Source organism: Pteropus medius, unplaced genomic scaffold (assembly GCF_902729225.1).
Source record: "Pteropus medius unplaced genomic scaffold, Ma_sr-lr_union100, whole genome shotgun sequence".
NCBI classification, from domain to species: Eukaryota; Metazoa; Chordata; class Mammalia; order Chiroptera; family Pteropodidae; genus Pteropus; species Pteropus medius.
This window is the reverse complement of record NW_024340696.1, coordinates 25,991,470-26,007,065: the sequence shown is the minus strand read 5'-3', so window position 1 is coordinate 26,007,065 and position 15,596 is coordinate 25,991,470. Positions and strand designations below refer to the sequence as shown.

Sequence of the window (15,596 nt, the reverse complement as noted above, 5' to 3'; positions counted from 1 at the left end):
GCCATTTAGTAAAATTATTGTATTTGACAAAAATCTTTGGTTTCGAACAATATGAACAGATGTTAATTTCTATTATTTTATTTCTATCGTCTTTTATTACTTAATTTATCCTTAAATACCTGAATCGTTACTGTGAACGACTAAAGATATATCCTTCACAACACATACATATTTCATCTAGTCTCCTTCGTAAAAATTTAACACTGTAATTTTACATTTTTAAGCCACTTTGCATTTTTAAACCACTTATGTAAAGTGGTTTAAAAATGCAAAGTGAGCTTAAATGCTAGTCTTAACTCTTCCTAACTCTCCTACTGGGAAATCCTAGAAAACTGAACTAATGAAATCCAACTTACACTTTTTAAATTCTAATTGTGGCTGTCACATTAAATTGAAAGTGAGACTAAAACTGCTATATCTGTTAACTAAGTCAAGCGATGTACTGTATATCATACGTGTTATTTAATGCGAGAGTGTAAAAGTCAAGTTCCCGGCAGAAATCGAAGTGCCTCCATTCGGTTTTCTGGGAATGTATAAATTAACCATTCTCCTCCAAGCGGTCCTCCTCCCTTCCTCCCTCCGCTCTATTTTAAATGTAGATAGGGGGACTCAAGTCTTTTGAATTTGAAGGGCTGCTATCTCGGCCCCATTCTTTTCATCATCCTGTTTTGAATGACACTGAGCACGTATGGATTCTTTTATAAAACCACTCCCTGATGCCCAGCTCCGTTCTCCTGGCTGCCTGCTAATTTTGCATAGCAATTAGTACTGACTTCTCAAAGTGGGCTATCCAAATGCAGTTCGACGATGTTCCACGTAGTTCCTCAAAAGGTCTTGGATAACGCTATGCTTTTTTATTTCAAACCCGAAGGAGGAAACTTGAATAATTACTAAAGTCCCAATTGGAGTGGTCTAGAGGAAGATACAGTTATCCAAAACTATAGGTTAATTCAAACCCTCTCCGCGACCCGGCAGCAAGGAGCCAGCATATGCCTTATTTTAAAATCTATTCTACCTATTCACTGACCGCGCAGGGCTGGGCCACATGGTTCTCTCTTGCAGCCAGTCAGCTGTGAGCAGCAGATGGGATCATTTGCATTTTTCTTATAGTTCCTTCGGTCGGCAAATTAAAGTTGTTTTTTTGTTTTTTTAAATTTACATGTTAGTTATTTGCTTAAAATACAGTCGTGGTCTAACTGTTGGATTGGGCTTCCCTGACCTCGCACACCACACCCCTTTAAATTAGAGATTTGAGAAAATGCCCGAGGGGTGGGTTGTGTATTTATCAAGTCGAAATCTCCCCTCCGGGCGTTAGGAGTCTAAAGAATCAGGCTTTATTTTTATTGAGATGGTGACTCGTGTTTTTTCTATTTTAAGAGCTGGATGCAGATATCCCGTGGGTTTGTCTGTGGCATGTGGTTCTGTAAGCGCGCGCACTTCTGAATCTCTTGCTCTGCAGCCTCAAACCTCAAAACTTCAGGTTACAAGTAAAAGGCAGATTTCTAGCTCAGGCTCACAACAGAGGGCGGCTACTCGGCTGGGGGAGTGGCCAGAGCCAGCGTTTCCCAGCGCCAGGGTCGCTCTCCCGCGGCCCGCGACTCCATGCGGCTCCGCCTGGCCGCAGGGGCCACTGGGGTCCCTGCGCCCCGAAGTCTTTGTGCGGAGCTCCGCGCGGGAACACCCGCCCGGAGAGCCAGGGCACCGCGGAAATGCCAAAAATTCGGGACAGGCACGGGCGCTAGAGGAGGAAACGCCCCGCACAGTCGCCGTCCCCCGGAGGGGAAAAAAAAAAAAGTAGAAAAAGAGGCTTTTCAGGTCAAACTCCTCGGGTCTGAGAAACCACGTTTTAGCGAAATGACTCGCGGGGGGGAGAACGCACGCCGTGCAGGGGACATTGTTAGCCAGCGCTGCCCCAGCGGGCCGTGGGTGCGCGGCCGCCGCCCCCCGCCGGGCCAGCGGCGCGGGGCCCACGTGGAGCGGCGCGGCGCCGGCCGAGCGCGCCGGGCCGCCCGGGCCCCCGGAGTGCGCGCCCCAGCTCCCCGCCGCGGCCGTTCACGCCCGAGCGCCGCCGCCGGTCCCGCGTGTGCCCCGCTGAGGGGGAGGGGCGGGCGGGGGTGGGGGCGGAGGGGTTGTGGTTCCACTGCAGCGGGGGCTCCTGTGTCCTTGTGCGGAAATGACACACGGAGTCCCGTCACGTCACGCGAGAGCGCAGCGCACGGACACACACAAAGAGAGGGGAAAATACACGGCGCCCGCCCGCGCCCCCAGCGACTCCGCGGGCCGCCCCGGCCAGGCCCTCCGCGCGCGGCCCCCACTCCCGGCCCTGCGCTCCCCCGCACCCCACGTGGCGCCCAAACTCGGCGCGGGCCCGCTCAGCAAAGTACACAACTCGTGTCCCAGGTAAGTGTGGGGCGGATCAAGCCGACTGCGCGGTGGCGGCGGCGGCTCCAGGGCGGACGGACGGGAGAGTGGCTGCAACATCCATGCCGGGGTGGGGGCGGGAGCAGGGAGGGGACGCGGAGGGGGGCTGCCCCGAGCGCGCCCGCGGGAGGAGCGCCCACCCCCGCGTAGGGCCGAGTCGCCGGAGCGGGCGTCCGGCGCCCACGGGCTCACCGCGCCCATTGTGCCGCGCGCCCCTTTGTGCCGCTCGGAACGCGGCGGCTCCATGGCGTCCCCGGGAGCACGCGCGCCGCGCGGGGGCGGGGGGGACGCGGAGTGGAACGGTCCGCGCCGCCGCCGCTGCCTGCCCCGCTCGCACCGTGTGCCGGCCCCGCACCCCCACCGGGCGCCGCGATGGAGCGGCCGGGGCCGCGGGAAGGCTCTGCGGAGCCCGCGGGGGCTCGGCGCTCACGCTCGGCCGGGCTGCGGCGGGGGACGGCTCGGCGAGCAGAAGGGGGTGTCAGAGCGGAGCAGGGGGCGGGGACTGGAGCGAGATGCCGAGCGGGGCGCGGAAGGCCAGAGGAGCCGCCACTCGGAGAGACGCTGCCCCCGGAGTCTGCAAATGGAGCGAGGCCGTCCGGCTGCGGCAGCGGCGGCGGCGGCGTCGGCGGCCGAGAACGGACGGAGACGGGCCCCGCCGCCAGGGGGCGCAGCGCTGCCTCCTCGGCTGTCCACGGCGCGGTTCGCGGTTCCCGCTGCTCGGGAGCTGGAGGCGGGCCCGGCGCCTTGGGTGTGCACCCCGGCTGGCGCGAGGCCTTCCTGGCCGGCCGCGGAGTGGAGCCTGGGGTGCTCGCCGTTGCTCCTGACCGCCTTTCCCTCTTTATTGCAAACGTGATTTTGCCCACGCAGAGTTTGCCCTCGCCTTGTCGGTGAGTTGGGCAGCAACCCCTGTGAGAACCTGTGTACCGAGACATATATTTTTTTACAAGGTGTTTTTACAGAGGTAAAAGTTTGATTACTCAGGTGGCCTGTCTGGAAGAATTTTACACGCCAAGGCTAACCAGACAAGAGTGCGCGAAATAGGGCTAAGCACTTCAGAGTCAGAAATGTCCCAACTTCACCTGTTTAAAGTAACTTGAATGTTTAACGTGTCACTGCACAACACGTAGGGTGCCAGAAAGCCACGGCCATAGGAAACAGAGGCAAGGAGGTGAGCTCTCCTGCTAGCTCTGTATATACACGGGAGAGACAGAGTCAGTTCTTCTGGTATTCACACCCCAAACCCCACTCCCTGAGTTTGTGTTTTTATAACCAGCTGTCCCTAGTTTACGGTTTCATATCACCATACCGGACCCTGTCAGCTTCCTTCACTCTCAGCACTGAGATTTGCGCAAGATTTTTATATCTTAACTGTTTTCCATCCCAGCCACTAACCCCAGTGTCTGGTAACTTAGTAGGTGCTCAGTAAATATTTGCTAAATGAATGGAGAGCCTCTTGGATTCCAGAATAAAGGTGGGGTCAGTGCAGCCTGTTCTTGCTGGTAGGTTAACCTGTCTGCATGGCCCTTGAAATGAAATTCGTGTATAAAACCAGAGGCTTTAAATCTGTCATGTAAAGACTCTGCCACTGAACGTGAGTTTTACCAGAGATGCCATCTCTTTGTCAGAGTAACTTAAGAAAAGGTTTATATCCTCCCCCCACCCCTGCACCACCACCACCACACACAAAGCACTAGTAACAGCAAGAAGAGAGACCAGTTAGGACCTAGCAGGAAAGAGTTTGCATTTCAATAATAACGGTTATTATACAGACACATTTTCTTGATTCTCCTTTTTGGTCACTTCTGCGCTCCTAAGCATCCCTTATGTGAGCAAAGGAATAGCAGAATGTCTAATAATTAGGAAGAGAAAAATTGGAATCCCGACGGGTTTGATTAGGTGAAAATTTAATCTCCTGCAGGAATCTCCCACTCGCCACTTTTTTAGAGCTGTCTAGAAAGCCTCTGGAGCACCAAGGAAAGAAACAACATGCTTTTATGAAAAACATTGGCACCAGGATGAATATCTCAAATTTTATAATGTAGAAGCATGAAGATTGCCAGTCAACCAACAAAACCAATTTGGTGTTAATGTATAGGAGATTAAGATGTAGTGGGGGTTTTTTTTTCTATAGCTTAATTTTGATTACAAGTGGTGAATTATGGTTGTTACCCTTATTCATTGTCCCCATTATTGGCTAAAGTAAGTTTGGAGAATTATTTTTAGAATTAATCTTTGGAGTGATGGAACTTTTTTGTACCCTCTCACTGGTGGCTACAGGGATGTATATATGTGCCCTTTCCTAGAACTGTACACTCCACCCCCAGAGAGTAAATTTTACTGTGATGATTTTTAAAAATTTAGTCACAAAAAAACATAGGCTAAAAACATGGATATTTTAATGTGCTTTATGAGCATCACCTTGCTCTTGCTGTTTCTTTACCCCTCAAGATTGGACAGTTGTTCCTCTCCCTCTTTTGATGCTCCAGTATCTCTTGCAACATTATTATTTCAGCCCAGAGCTCTGTGGTTTCTGGAACTAGCTGCCACACATGACCCTCATACCAAGCTAAGAGCTCTCCACGCTGGCACCTGGCCTTCAGTGTGTCACACAGGAGAGGTGCTGTTTCACTTGGAGTGGCCGTTAATGCCTGGCATGATGGTCACTGAATGGCTAGACTTCTACAAACTGTTGCTTTAGAGCTGAGTTTTTCTCAGCAGCTCACCTGGTAACATGTCCTTTCTCTATTTTTAATCCAACTTGAAACACATGTATTTAAATTCAGCCCTCTTAGTTTTTTATTTTCTACCAGTGGCCACCTTCCCTTTTCCCTCGATTTTCAGTTATCATTGGCCACTGAAGCATAGTTGCATTAGTATCTATAAGGGCATTGATTGCTCAATTGAATAAATCACTTATTGGTCTTATATGCACGGGGCTGTTGGTTTGAGCTTAGAGCTAGTAAATCAAAGGATGGAGGTTTGGTGTGTGTGAGGGAGTAATTTACACCAGACTATGCTCCAACTTTAATTAGCTCATGTGGTCACAAGACAGCACACTTGAAAAAGTGGGAAGTACAGAGGAAACTCAGCTTATACCTCCTAGGAAAATTTGTCGCCACTGTCCAGTCAGTCACATGGGTGGCTGGTGGGATGCGCTGGCCCTCCTTGCCTTGAGCCCCAAGGTTAAAGTTATAAGCAGAATTTTGTGCCTCCTGTTATTGATGTCTAAGGAGGAAGCTCTTCATGAGGCCAGGGAGGGCTTGCAAAGTAGAACCCTTTAGCTGCAGAAGACATCACATTTTGTCACATACAGAAAACGCAGTGTCCAAAGGGTAAGACGCCAAATTGCAGGCAGAGCTATGCGGTTGAACTTCGCTGCACGCTGCAATGTGAGGTTGTGCTCTGACTGAATAAGGGAGGCAGTGACAATTACAGCTTTAGAAAAATTCGAGAAAATTGCCCTGGTTTTGTGAGGACTGGTATTTTCAAAAGGCATGTGCAGATGGGTCTAAAAATAAAAACAAATTGCAAACATGTCCTGCAAGTCTCATGGGCAGGATGCCACTGCCGAGAGGACTGGGTTCTGAGAGCCCCAAGGCTCATGGCCATTCCTGTGAACTCAGAGCAGGCCCGCAAGAGCGGGTGGCATGGGAACATTCTTCCTGTCTCTAGGGATTTGATTCTCTTTCACCCCTTCCAGTTTCTTTCATTTGAAAGAAAAGTCACTAAACTTTTTTAAAGCTTTAAGTAATTTAGTTTTCCAGTTTTAAAAAATAGTCACTATTACGGTGTACTTTAAACATCTTTTTAAAAGCTTTATAATAGATAACGTTTACTGAGTGCTGTGTGCCAGGCACTTTCTCCTTTGTAGTTTTTACAAAAACTCTAGGAGGTGAGGTAATATGTTCAGCTCTGTTATACAGAAGAAAGAACCAAGGCTAGGGTGGGTAAGCAACTTGCCCAGTGTTAGAAGCTAAACGGAGGTGGACTAGGGTTTTAATCTAGTTCTGTCTAACCCTAAAATTTAGTAGGGAATTCCATTTTCTGTAATATCAACTACACATGTCACTACCTTGGTGGTCCGAGGGCCCATCTGGCCGGTTGACTTGCTCCCCCATTTAAGCCCAGCCTCCACATGGATGCTCAGCTGGAAGGGATGGTCGTGCCCTGTTGGATCCCAGCTCTTCTTGGAAGGCTGGAATGAGACCATCAGCCTAGAGTATACCTTACTCCTTTCCCTCTTGTTCTCTGCAGCATGCCCCATCCAAGTGAGGCATAGACTGCTGGCCCCTTGGTTCTCTACCTGCAAAATAAGAGGGCTCTCGTGAGGATCGCGTGGGCTAACATGTGAAACAGATCATGGAACCGGTACTGTGTGAATGTCAGCTGCTGTCTCCCTTTCTATGTTTCATTTTTAAAAATTAATATGACACAGGAGAGGTGTCAGGAAGTCAAATCATGTGGTATGACAGCTGAGAAAAGGATAAAGTAAGGTTTAGTTAGGTCTTAGTTGAACTTTTTAAATCCTTGAGTATGTTTTATTAATAGCACCTTTTAAACGGTCTCAACGTATTCTCTCTGCTTTATCTCTTGTATGTGGCAGTGTTACACAGCCACGGTCCCCACAGTCTCAGGTTCCAGTCGCATTCCTCTTCTGGGGCTCTCGTTCTCAAGGAGGCCTTCCAGTGGTGACAGTTTTCTTCCGTGGGGAGGATTTGCCCCTCAGTGGCCTGAGGTCGGCTGCAGGGCCAGCTGTTCCTGGACCTGCACCTCAGCCCAATGGCAAGTCCTAAGTTCAGTGGATGTTTCTGATTTAGTGGAGCAGAATCCTGAGTCAGCTGGCTGGGATTTGAACCCCGAGGTTTCAGGAAGCCCAAGTACTTCCCATTTCTGGGCCTGCTGCTTGTCCTGTGTGACTCTGGGCCAGCCAGAAGCCTCTGGTGCCTCTGATTAGACTCGTGCTGCTCTCACCAGAGGTCTGGACTGGCTGCTCACTCAGGAGTGGCCGGTTCTCTTAAAAGAACTCAGAGAAGTGCCCTGGGTCACTCCCAGCACCCTATGAGCAGCGCTAGAGAACACTGTCCTTTGGAAACTTGTGGGACATTTAGAGACGAGACCAATGATCCTGTGGTGGCAAAGGGTTTGCCTTTGCCAAAGAATCGCCATACTAGGTGTCCCCTGCTCACGTTGCTGTGGCCTTGCATCCAGCTCTTAACGAGGAAAATTTCCGCTGATTCAGATTCTTGCGTGACTCTTCATTATCCACTTTTAACCAGTGACCTGACTATACTCCTTCCTTTTTCCGTGGCCTGACCACTTCTCAACTCCCCAGACCTCCTCACCTCCCCTCTCCCCCCACTGCCTCCTGCTGCTTCACCCTGGAGCTGAGGCCCCTGGAGCAAGCCTCTGATTGCCCAGCTTGGTCCAGTTTTGAGGTGTCAGGGAAAGAGGGCTCCCGGTTGGGATCAGAACATCTCCCAGGGTGCTCAGACACAAGAGAACCCTAAAGAAAGGATTGCATGTAACAGTTGTCTGCCATCCAGAATGCAGAAACCCAGCAGGTTAGGCGTCTGGGCTCTGGCGAGTTGCTAAGCGGCTCTCCAGTCTGTTAGTTTCTCCAGCAGCCGCACATCCTCTAAATGACCTGATCTCAGCACTCAGCTTGGATCCCTGATCCAGAAGACTTGGTCTGGGTTGTTTTTTTTTTCCTCCTCTCATGAAATTCGGCTTATTTTGAGAAATACTTCAAGTATCAGACAAATGATACTTGATAGAGCCCATAATGTATCCACCAGGAAATGACATTTCTATAGTGTCCGAAGTTGATCTTTTCACCTTTTTATTCACACCTGGGTTTGTGACTGGGACTTTTTCTGGTCTTCCCCCTTGCCCCATATTGAGGAGCTTTTTATATCTTCAGAGGCAATTATTCAGGGACAGTTATAAAATGAGAGGTCTTCACTAATTTGTCAGTTGTTACATTGTTTCTTAGAGCAGTGGTGTTTAAAATGTTTAATGATTTGATTTTACATTCTTAGCTTATTTCTGTTTGTGGACATTACTTAGAATATGACCTGACAAGTAAAGATGACTATACATTTTTCATTTTTAAAAATTTATTTTTTGTTTCCAGAGAATTGCATGCTCACTGTAGAATATTTTGAAAGTAAAAGAAAATATAAAGAAATCATCCATAATCCTCCTAATTGAAAGTAATTACCATTATGTCATATTTTCTTCTAGCTGCTTTATGGCATTTTTTTAAATTACATAGTTTATATATACCCAGTACACTTTGAAGTATGTTATTATTGACTAGGTAGCCCTGTAATGAACAATTAATTTTGAGTCTTTACACATAATTTAGTACTTGGCTCTTTCTATCAATAGAAGTTTTGAAGTCATCTGTTGAGAAAACATGTAGAAGTTCCTAACTCTGTGTAATGGAAATAACAATACTGACCAAAGATGATCTCACTCCAAGTCACATTCAGTTTATTATCCCCTCCATTTTCTCTGCAGCTTTTTGTGGAATTTATCAGCAGTTAAATATGGGTATTGGCTTACTCTGCGCGGGGAACAGTCTGACTACCTTAGAGTTTCTGCCTGTGCTTAACTAAGATGGACTGTAAAATTAAAGACCTCCTGGCCCAGGTTCTTTGCCCTCCTGGCCTTTGCTCATTGTAGTGACTATGTATCATAATTTTCAAGTGTGTGAGGCTCTGTAAGTGACAGAAAGATTTGGTTATAGGTCTTTATAAACTGAAAATATGAGGAAGATCAAGATATGTCCATTTAAACAGTGTCAAAGTTATTTCTGAAGTAGACCTTTTTCCCCTTAGAATTTGCTTGATTAATGTTATTCTTCCCCCCACCAAGGAAGTCTTAGGAGTAGGTATATGTTAAAGTTAAAAATTATTTGTATCTAGATCACAAAATTGTAAGCATGGGTGGTCTTCTGTACAGCTGTGGCACACAGCCTGTGTTTACTAGATGTGAGCTACAGTTGTTATAGAAACCCTAACATATTATCTTCTTACCTTGGGCTTCTAACTATTCTTTCCTTCCTGTTACTTTTATCTTCACGTGTTTTACTCATCCTCCCCTCCAACAGTGGTTTCCAGAGTTTCATCTTCATCCTCCTGGTCCTCCCATGTGTTGGTTGTGATCCTTGCAAATTAGCTGTACAGTCAGTCGATTCCCTGTACAGAGGACAGTCGCCATATGGGCACCAACAGCTCTCGTCACACGCTGAGGCATGTGGCTACCAAAGCACAGAGCAGGGAGACAAGAGGCCACTCCTGACAGCATGATCTCGAGCACGTGTCTAACATTTCTGAGCCTTGGGTCCTACACCTATAAAACAAGATGGTCTCTGAGGTCCCTTTTAGCTCTAAAACTGTGCCTCACTGTCTTTACTTGTAAAATGAAACTAACAAAGAGATCCTACCCTATAGGATTGTTAGGTTAAGAAAATATACCATAAAGCTCTTAGCTCAACACCTTCCACATAAGGTGGGCCATTGTTTCCACTGAGTTTCCATTGAGTGTGCAGCGTGGTAAGGAGTCGGAAAGGAATAGCACAGCAGGGGTTCGGCCTTCCGGGAGCTTGTTGAGATGGGCTAGATGGACCCTCTGCTCCCGCCTAGACCCTGTTGGACACTTCCATTACTGTCCTCAGCACTGCTTGTATCCAGGGGACTTTCCCCCACAGGAAGCCAAGTAACATGTTCCTTACTGGTTTTCATCCCTTCTCTGCCTCTTCTCTAAGAAACTACTCCAAATTCTTGTCTTAAAATCTGCCTCTGGGGGAACTCAAACTAAAAAAAGAAGTAAAATTTCCATGATACATTAAGTGAAAAAAAGCAAGGAACAAGGATCTTAAACCTTTTATTCTCAGGATCCCTTTATACTTTTAAAAATTATTGAGGACCCCAAAAGAGCTTTCATTTATATGGGTTACATCTGTCAATATTTACTGTGTTAGAAATTAAAACAAAAAAAAAGTTTAAATATTAATTCATTTAAAAATAATCGTAATAAAGCCATTACAAATTAATGTCAATAACATTTTATGAAAAATAACTTTTCAAAAAAAATCTTAGTGAAAAGAATATTATTTACATTTTTCAATTCTCTTTACATCTGACTTAATAGAAGGCAGCTGAATTTTCATAACTGCTTCTGCATTAGCTCTTTAGCAAACTAATATATCATGTCGCCTCAGGAAAACTCCTGCGTACCTATGAGAGAAAGGGAGCAATAACATCTCAGTGTTATTATGAAAACAGTTTTGATCTCATGGGACCCCCCGAAAAGGCTTTCGATGTCTTGGTAAACTTGCTCTCCAAAAGACAAACAACACACTGATTGTAAAAGTGTCGATTTCCGTGGTGTGACCACTCCCACTGTGGCCAATGTCAAGCTACCAGCTTGACTCCACTAGTAATGGGGCTGGAGAGAGACAATCCATGCAAGCAGCCATAAGCTGGCTGCAGTGCCCCAGTATTTATGAAGCACACTTTAGAACCACTGACACAGAATAGATCTGGTAGGACACACAAGAAAAGTAGCATGGTTGCCTCCAAGACTGGAGAACAGTAGATTTTTTAACCAAATATCCTTTTATACCTTTTGAATTTTGTTTCATAGTCAAAAAGAAAAAAGAAAAGATTTTAAGTATCTTCCCTTAAAGCAAACCCTAAAAATATAAGTTGATCTATAACTGTACGTCTTTCTAGCTTTTACATTTCTTCGTGGCATCCCTTAGAATTGGTTCTAAGCACCAGTGAATGGTTCTCACATCTCTGTCTCCCCGCGTCTTTCTTCACAGACTTTTTTCAGCATCCCTTCCTGCCCCTATCCAGGTGCACGCTGATATTTGGGGTTCATTCCAATTTAGCCTTATTTCAGCACGAGGCACAGAGACAGTTCCACCAATTATTGAATTTATGCAATCAATTTAAGCAACTTAGCCTTTATAATTTGATATTTGAGTGGCTAAAGCATCTTATTTGTGAACCTTTGGGATTACCCTCCCTTTTGTGCTTTTTTGTAAACTGAAGGCTTTTCTAATGACATTCTGATCTTCCCTCAGCCACAAACAGAATTACACCCATGCATGGAAAATCGAATATTGTCCATCTCACTCTGTGCAGAAGGATAGAGATTAGGAGGCATTTTTAATAAAATTATGTACGCTCCTAAAAGCTCAGCAATGTTGAAAACCTTTCTGTACCAATGACAGTCACTTTGCTTGAGGCTTCCTAAGCTCTTTGGTTTAAAAAGAAAGAGCATTTTACTTAATAGATTAACCACTAGAGATGAGTCCTGTTTGAGAGTTCCCACTTATATATAGGTCATTGATGTCTTAGAACCTGTGGTGTTTTAACTAGAGGCAGCAGCAGACCACACAGATCTCGTCGACACATGTCCTCTTCATTCATTTAATTATTTTCCCTCGGGTTTGATCAGGGGGTTTTGAGGGACATGAAATAGCCACCTCTTGAGGAGAAAGCTTATTTTCAGGGAGATGGGGATGGATAGTTAGACTGACTCACAATTTGAGATTTGTGGTGAGAGGAATAAGAAGGCTTTGAAAAGGAGAGAATGTTAAAATGAGAAATTCTACAAAGTCCAGCCAGGCAAAGGAGATTGCAGTCCTAGCAGCCTGGGCGGGTGGAAGCTGTGGTTGTCGGTAGCTCCTACATAACCTATAGTTAAGTAACCGAAGGAATTTCAGTGGTATGCTTGGCATCCAGACACTTAGTATCCACCCAGGATGAGCAACCCTGTGACCTTCATCTGTCAGATGACCAGGAAATGGAGATAGCAAACGTGATACCCATCCCCTTTCTACCCAGCCCTGATGTCGTCGATGTGCCATCTCTACGTCAGCTCAGGATGCCTGGAAGTGACCCCACACATCCCTCTTGTAGAAACTTTGTACTGTGGGGTGGAGTCTATTTATAAGCACAGAGCAGACTGGTTTTCCAGGTAGCTACCTGGAGACAAAGGGAGATTTGGATGCCCTAGCTGCTGTTGAACCGAGAAATCCAAGGCTGGAAATTGGCTCCGGTGTTCAGAAGAACCTTAACAGAAGAATGAGGATTTTCTTCATATTTCCTCTCGGTTGCTGTACACACAGACTTGGTTTGTACCCTAGTTCTGTCACTTAACAGCTATGTGACACTGGGCACGTTACCTGCCCTCTGTTCCCCTTTCCTCCCCTTTCAATATTCAAATATTTTATTTCCATAAAATGATATTATAAAAATATTTTTCCAGCTTTATTTAGGCGTAGTTGACAAGTAAAAATTGTACATATTGTACACAGGTATATGCCCACAGTTTCCTTATTAGTAAAACTGGGATTAAAATAGCTCAAGGTGAGATGGAGGCATACACAAAGTGACCAGCTGGCACCTGGCATGGAATTCATGGGCTGCAGATGTTCATGAGGACCCTCACCTTATTCCCTACCACACAAGCCAGATGCACTTGTGGATTTTCCAGGCCTTGCAAGTGGGAAATTTATGAGCTTTCCAAAGAGGATGGCTTCTTTTTTGGCTGGGAAGACAGGGCCCACTGTACTATGTTCTGGGTTATTTCTGTGTTAATCTAGCATCTGTCACTGGTCTATAAATGAACATGGAGATGTTTTCCAAAGCAGGTGTACTCAGGGCATCCTGAATGCCCAGGAAGCCAGCTGCCCCTTCCTCTCCCCTCCCTCCCACTGTGAGCCTTCCCAGCTCCCCGTCTGCCCTTCCTCGCATCAAAGGTGGCTCAGGTGTGTGCTCCTCCATCATTTTCTGACGGGAGAACCACTGGATCTAAGAATTCAGGTGCTAAATTGTCTGCTATATTGTCACATGGTGGTGGTTCAGAAAATACCCTTCCTGCTCACTGAGTCACATCCCCACAGAGACCACACCCAGCCAGCCCTTGACTCCAGGCCTCATGTGGTCAGCCTCAGTGAGCTCTACACTGCTCCTGAGAGAAATGTGGGTCAGAAGATGAAATATTAGATGGCCATACCATCCTCGCTCAGCACAGTGGTTCTATCTGCTGTGTTTTTTTCATCGACTGCTGTTTTCTTTTCTTCTAGGATTCACTTGTCTTTTAAATATTTTCTGCTTAGCCAGAGTCGTCGTGGTTTTCTTTCATCATGACCCTTTCTCCCCTCAAATAAACCATCCACCATGCCCTCCCTTCCCCACCTTTTCTCTCCAGAATGTGTTTTGTACACGGCACCCTCTCCACCAGCCCTTTTCTCATGCTCCCCATCTGTTCTGCTGCTTCTCACCTCTGCCCTGGATTTGAGGGAATGGGTTCTGTGACTGTGTGGCAGGTTTCCAAGGGCAGTTGCCACACTCAGGCCTCCGGGCCTTGGGGTGAACTCAGGGCCCCCTGAGTGGGCTGGGCATTAGGAGGCCTGGATTTCTGCCTGATGTTGGTCACCCGCCCCCCCCCCCCCCCGAAAGACACCCAGGTCTGGTGATGTTCAAACATGAAGGTTATTTGCTGCCCAGCATATGATGAAATTGTGTTTTCTAGAATTCGCTTCTGGTAAAAATAATTCCTGGACTTTTGAAGTTGACCTCTCGTTTATTTCCCCTCAATATCACCTTGTGTGTTATGTTTTTCAGATAGGAGATAATTTGGTAAGTAGGAATTATTTTTAGTGTAATTTCAGTTTCAGATAAATCTTATTTTTTTATTCATTCCTCTGAAAATTAGTAATACAGGGATGAAAAGAACTGTGCCTGTCATAATGTTATTGTGATACACTAAAAATAGTGCATCACGTCATAAGCACTATGAAATGTTGCTAGCGTTAGTGAATTTTGAAGTTATCTTTTGCAGAGACCACCTAGACACTTCCTTTCTCTCACCCCACTCCCCAGTGCTCCATTCAGCCATCAAAACAGGACCACACACCCTTCCACGGGTACTCGGTGAATGGTTTATTGAACTTTGTAGATGGCATCTCTCTTTTTTTAATAGAAATTTTTTGAGATGCTCCTTAGTTCTGCTGTCCTGATCCTTAACCAAAATGGGACTCGGTCTTTGCAGTCCGCTTAACCAGTTGTGGGAACCACAGCTCCTCTTATGTCAGTAGTAAAGGCTGTCACATATGTCCTTTTCCAATGTTACTACCTCATTTGTACCATACACTGTTTATGGACATACTGTTACATAATTTGGGGAATCTCAAAGACTTAATAGTGCTTTTAATCATGGTGTCCATTCCATTCTGGCTGGGGCAGTGGAGGTCAGGAGCTATCTCTGCCCCGGACCCTGAAACCCATACACGGTACCTTCCATCCCGCCCGCCTCATTCCCTCATCAATAAAAAGAAGGGTTTAGACCAGATCGTGTAGAGCTTGAGAGTTTTAAAAACCCACAGTGCCTTTTTCCCTGAAAGAGAAAGTTGTTTCTGAAGGAAGGGCTAGACCAGTGCTATCCAATAAAAATATAATGCAAGCCACATGTGTAATTTAAAAATTTCTAGTAGCCACATTAAAAAAAAAAAAAGTGAAATTACTTTTAATAAAGTAATTTATTTAGCCCAATAAATCCAAAATATTGTTTCAACATGTAATCAACATAAAAAACTAACAAGATATTTTACATTCTTTTTGCTATGCTAAGTCTTTGAAATGCAGAGTTGTGTTTTATACTTAGAGCATGTTTCCATGTGAACTAGCCGCATTTCCAGTCCTCAGTAGCTACGTGACTATGGCTTCCATCATGGAAAGCACAGAACTCGTCGGAGCACCTGGAGTCCTGAGACCTCAGCTCAGGTCCACAGGATCCACAGCTTCTGTCCTTGGTCAGCCTTTCCATTTTTGTGGCTGGAATTTATAAAGCAGGGGCTAACAGATCATTCAACCAATGGCGCTTTACAAAAGACTTGATTATCTTCTCAAATAAAGTTCTCCCGGCTCTGCAAGTGGCTCTTGGTTGAAGCTTTAAGACACATTCTGGCCACATAAAGTCTTGGAGAAGCACTCCCAGCAGGTGCACAAAAGGCCTGGCTGCTTGAGCAGTGCAAACAAGAATTAGAGGGTATGATTTTCTGTGATGTTGCAGAGCAGTGTTGGCTTAACCTTCTATTTCTCAGCCAGGGTTGGGAGGGAAAGGGAATTTCTCATGGGTAGGGAAAACTAAAT

General features: G+C 46.2%; 1 protein-coding gene across 1 annotated transcript in view; it reads left to right on the top strand.

Annotated features, from left to right (window-relative positions):
* Positions 1-2,111: 2,111 nt before the first annotated feature.
* Positions 2,112-15,596, top strand: part of BEND3 (BEN domain containing 3) — a 31,111-nt gene continuing 17,626 nt past the window's right edge. Inside the window, exon 1 of the mRNA XM_039869763.1 lies at positions 2,112-2,400. The gene's annotated coding sequence lies outside the window, so the exon portion shown is untranslated. The remainder of the gene's footprint in view (positions 2,401-15,596) is intronic.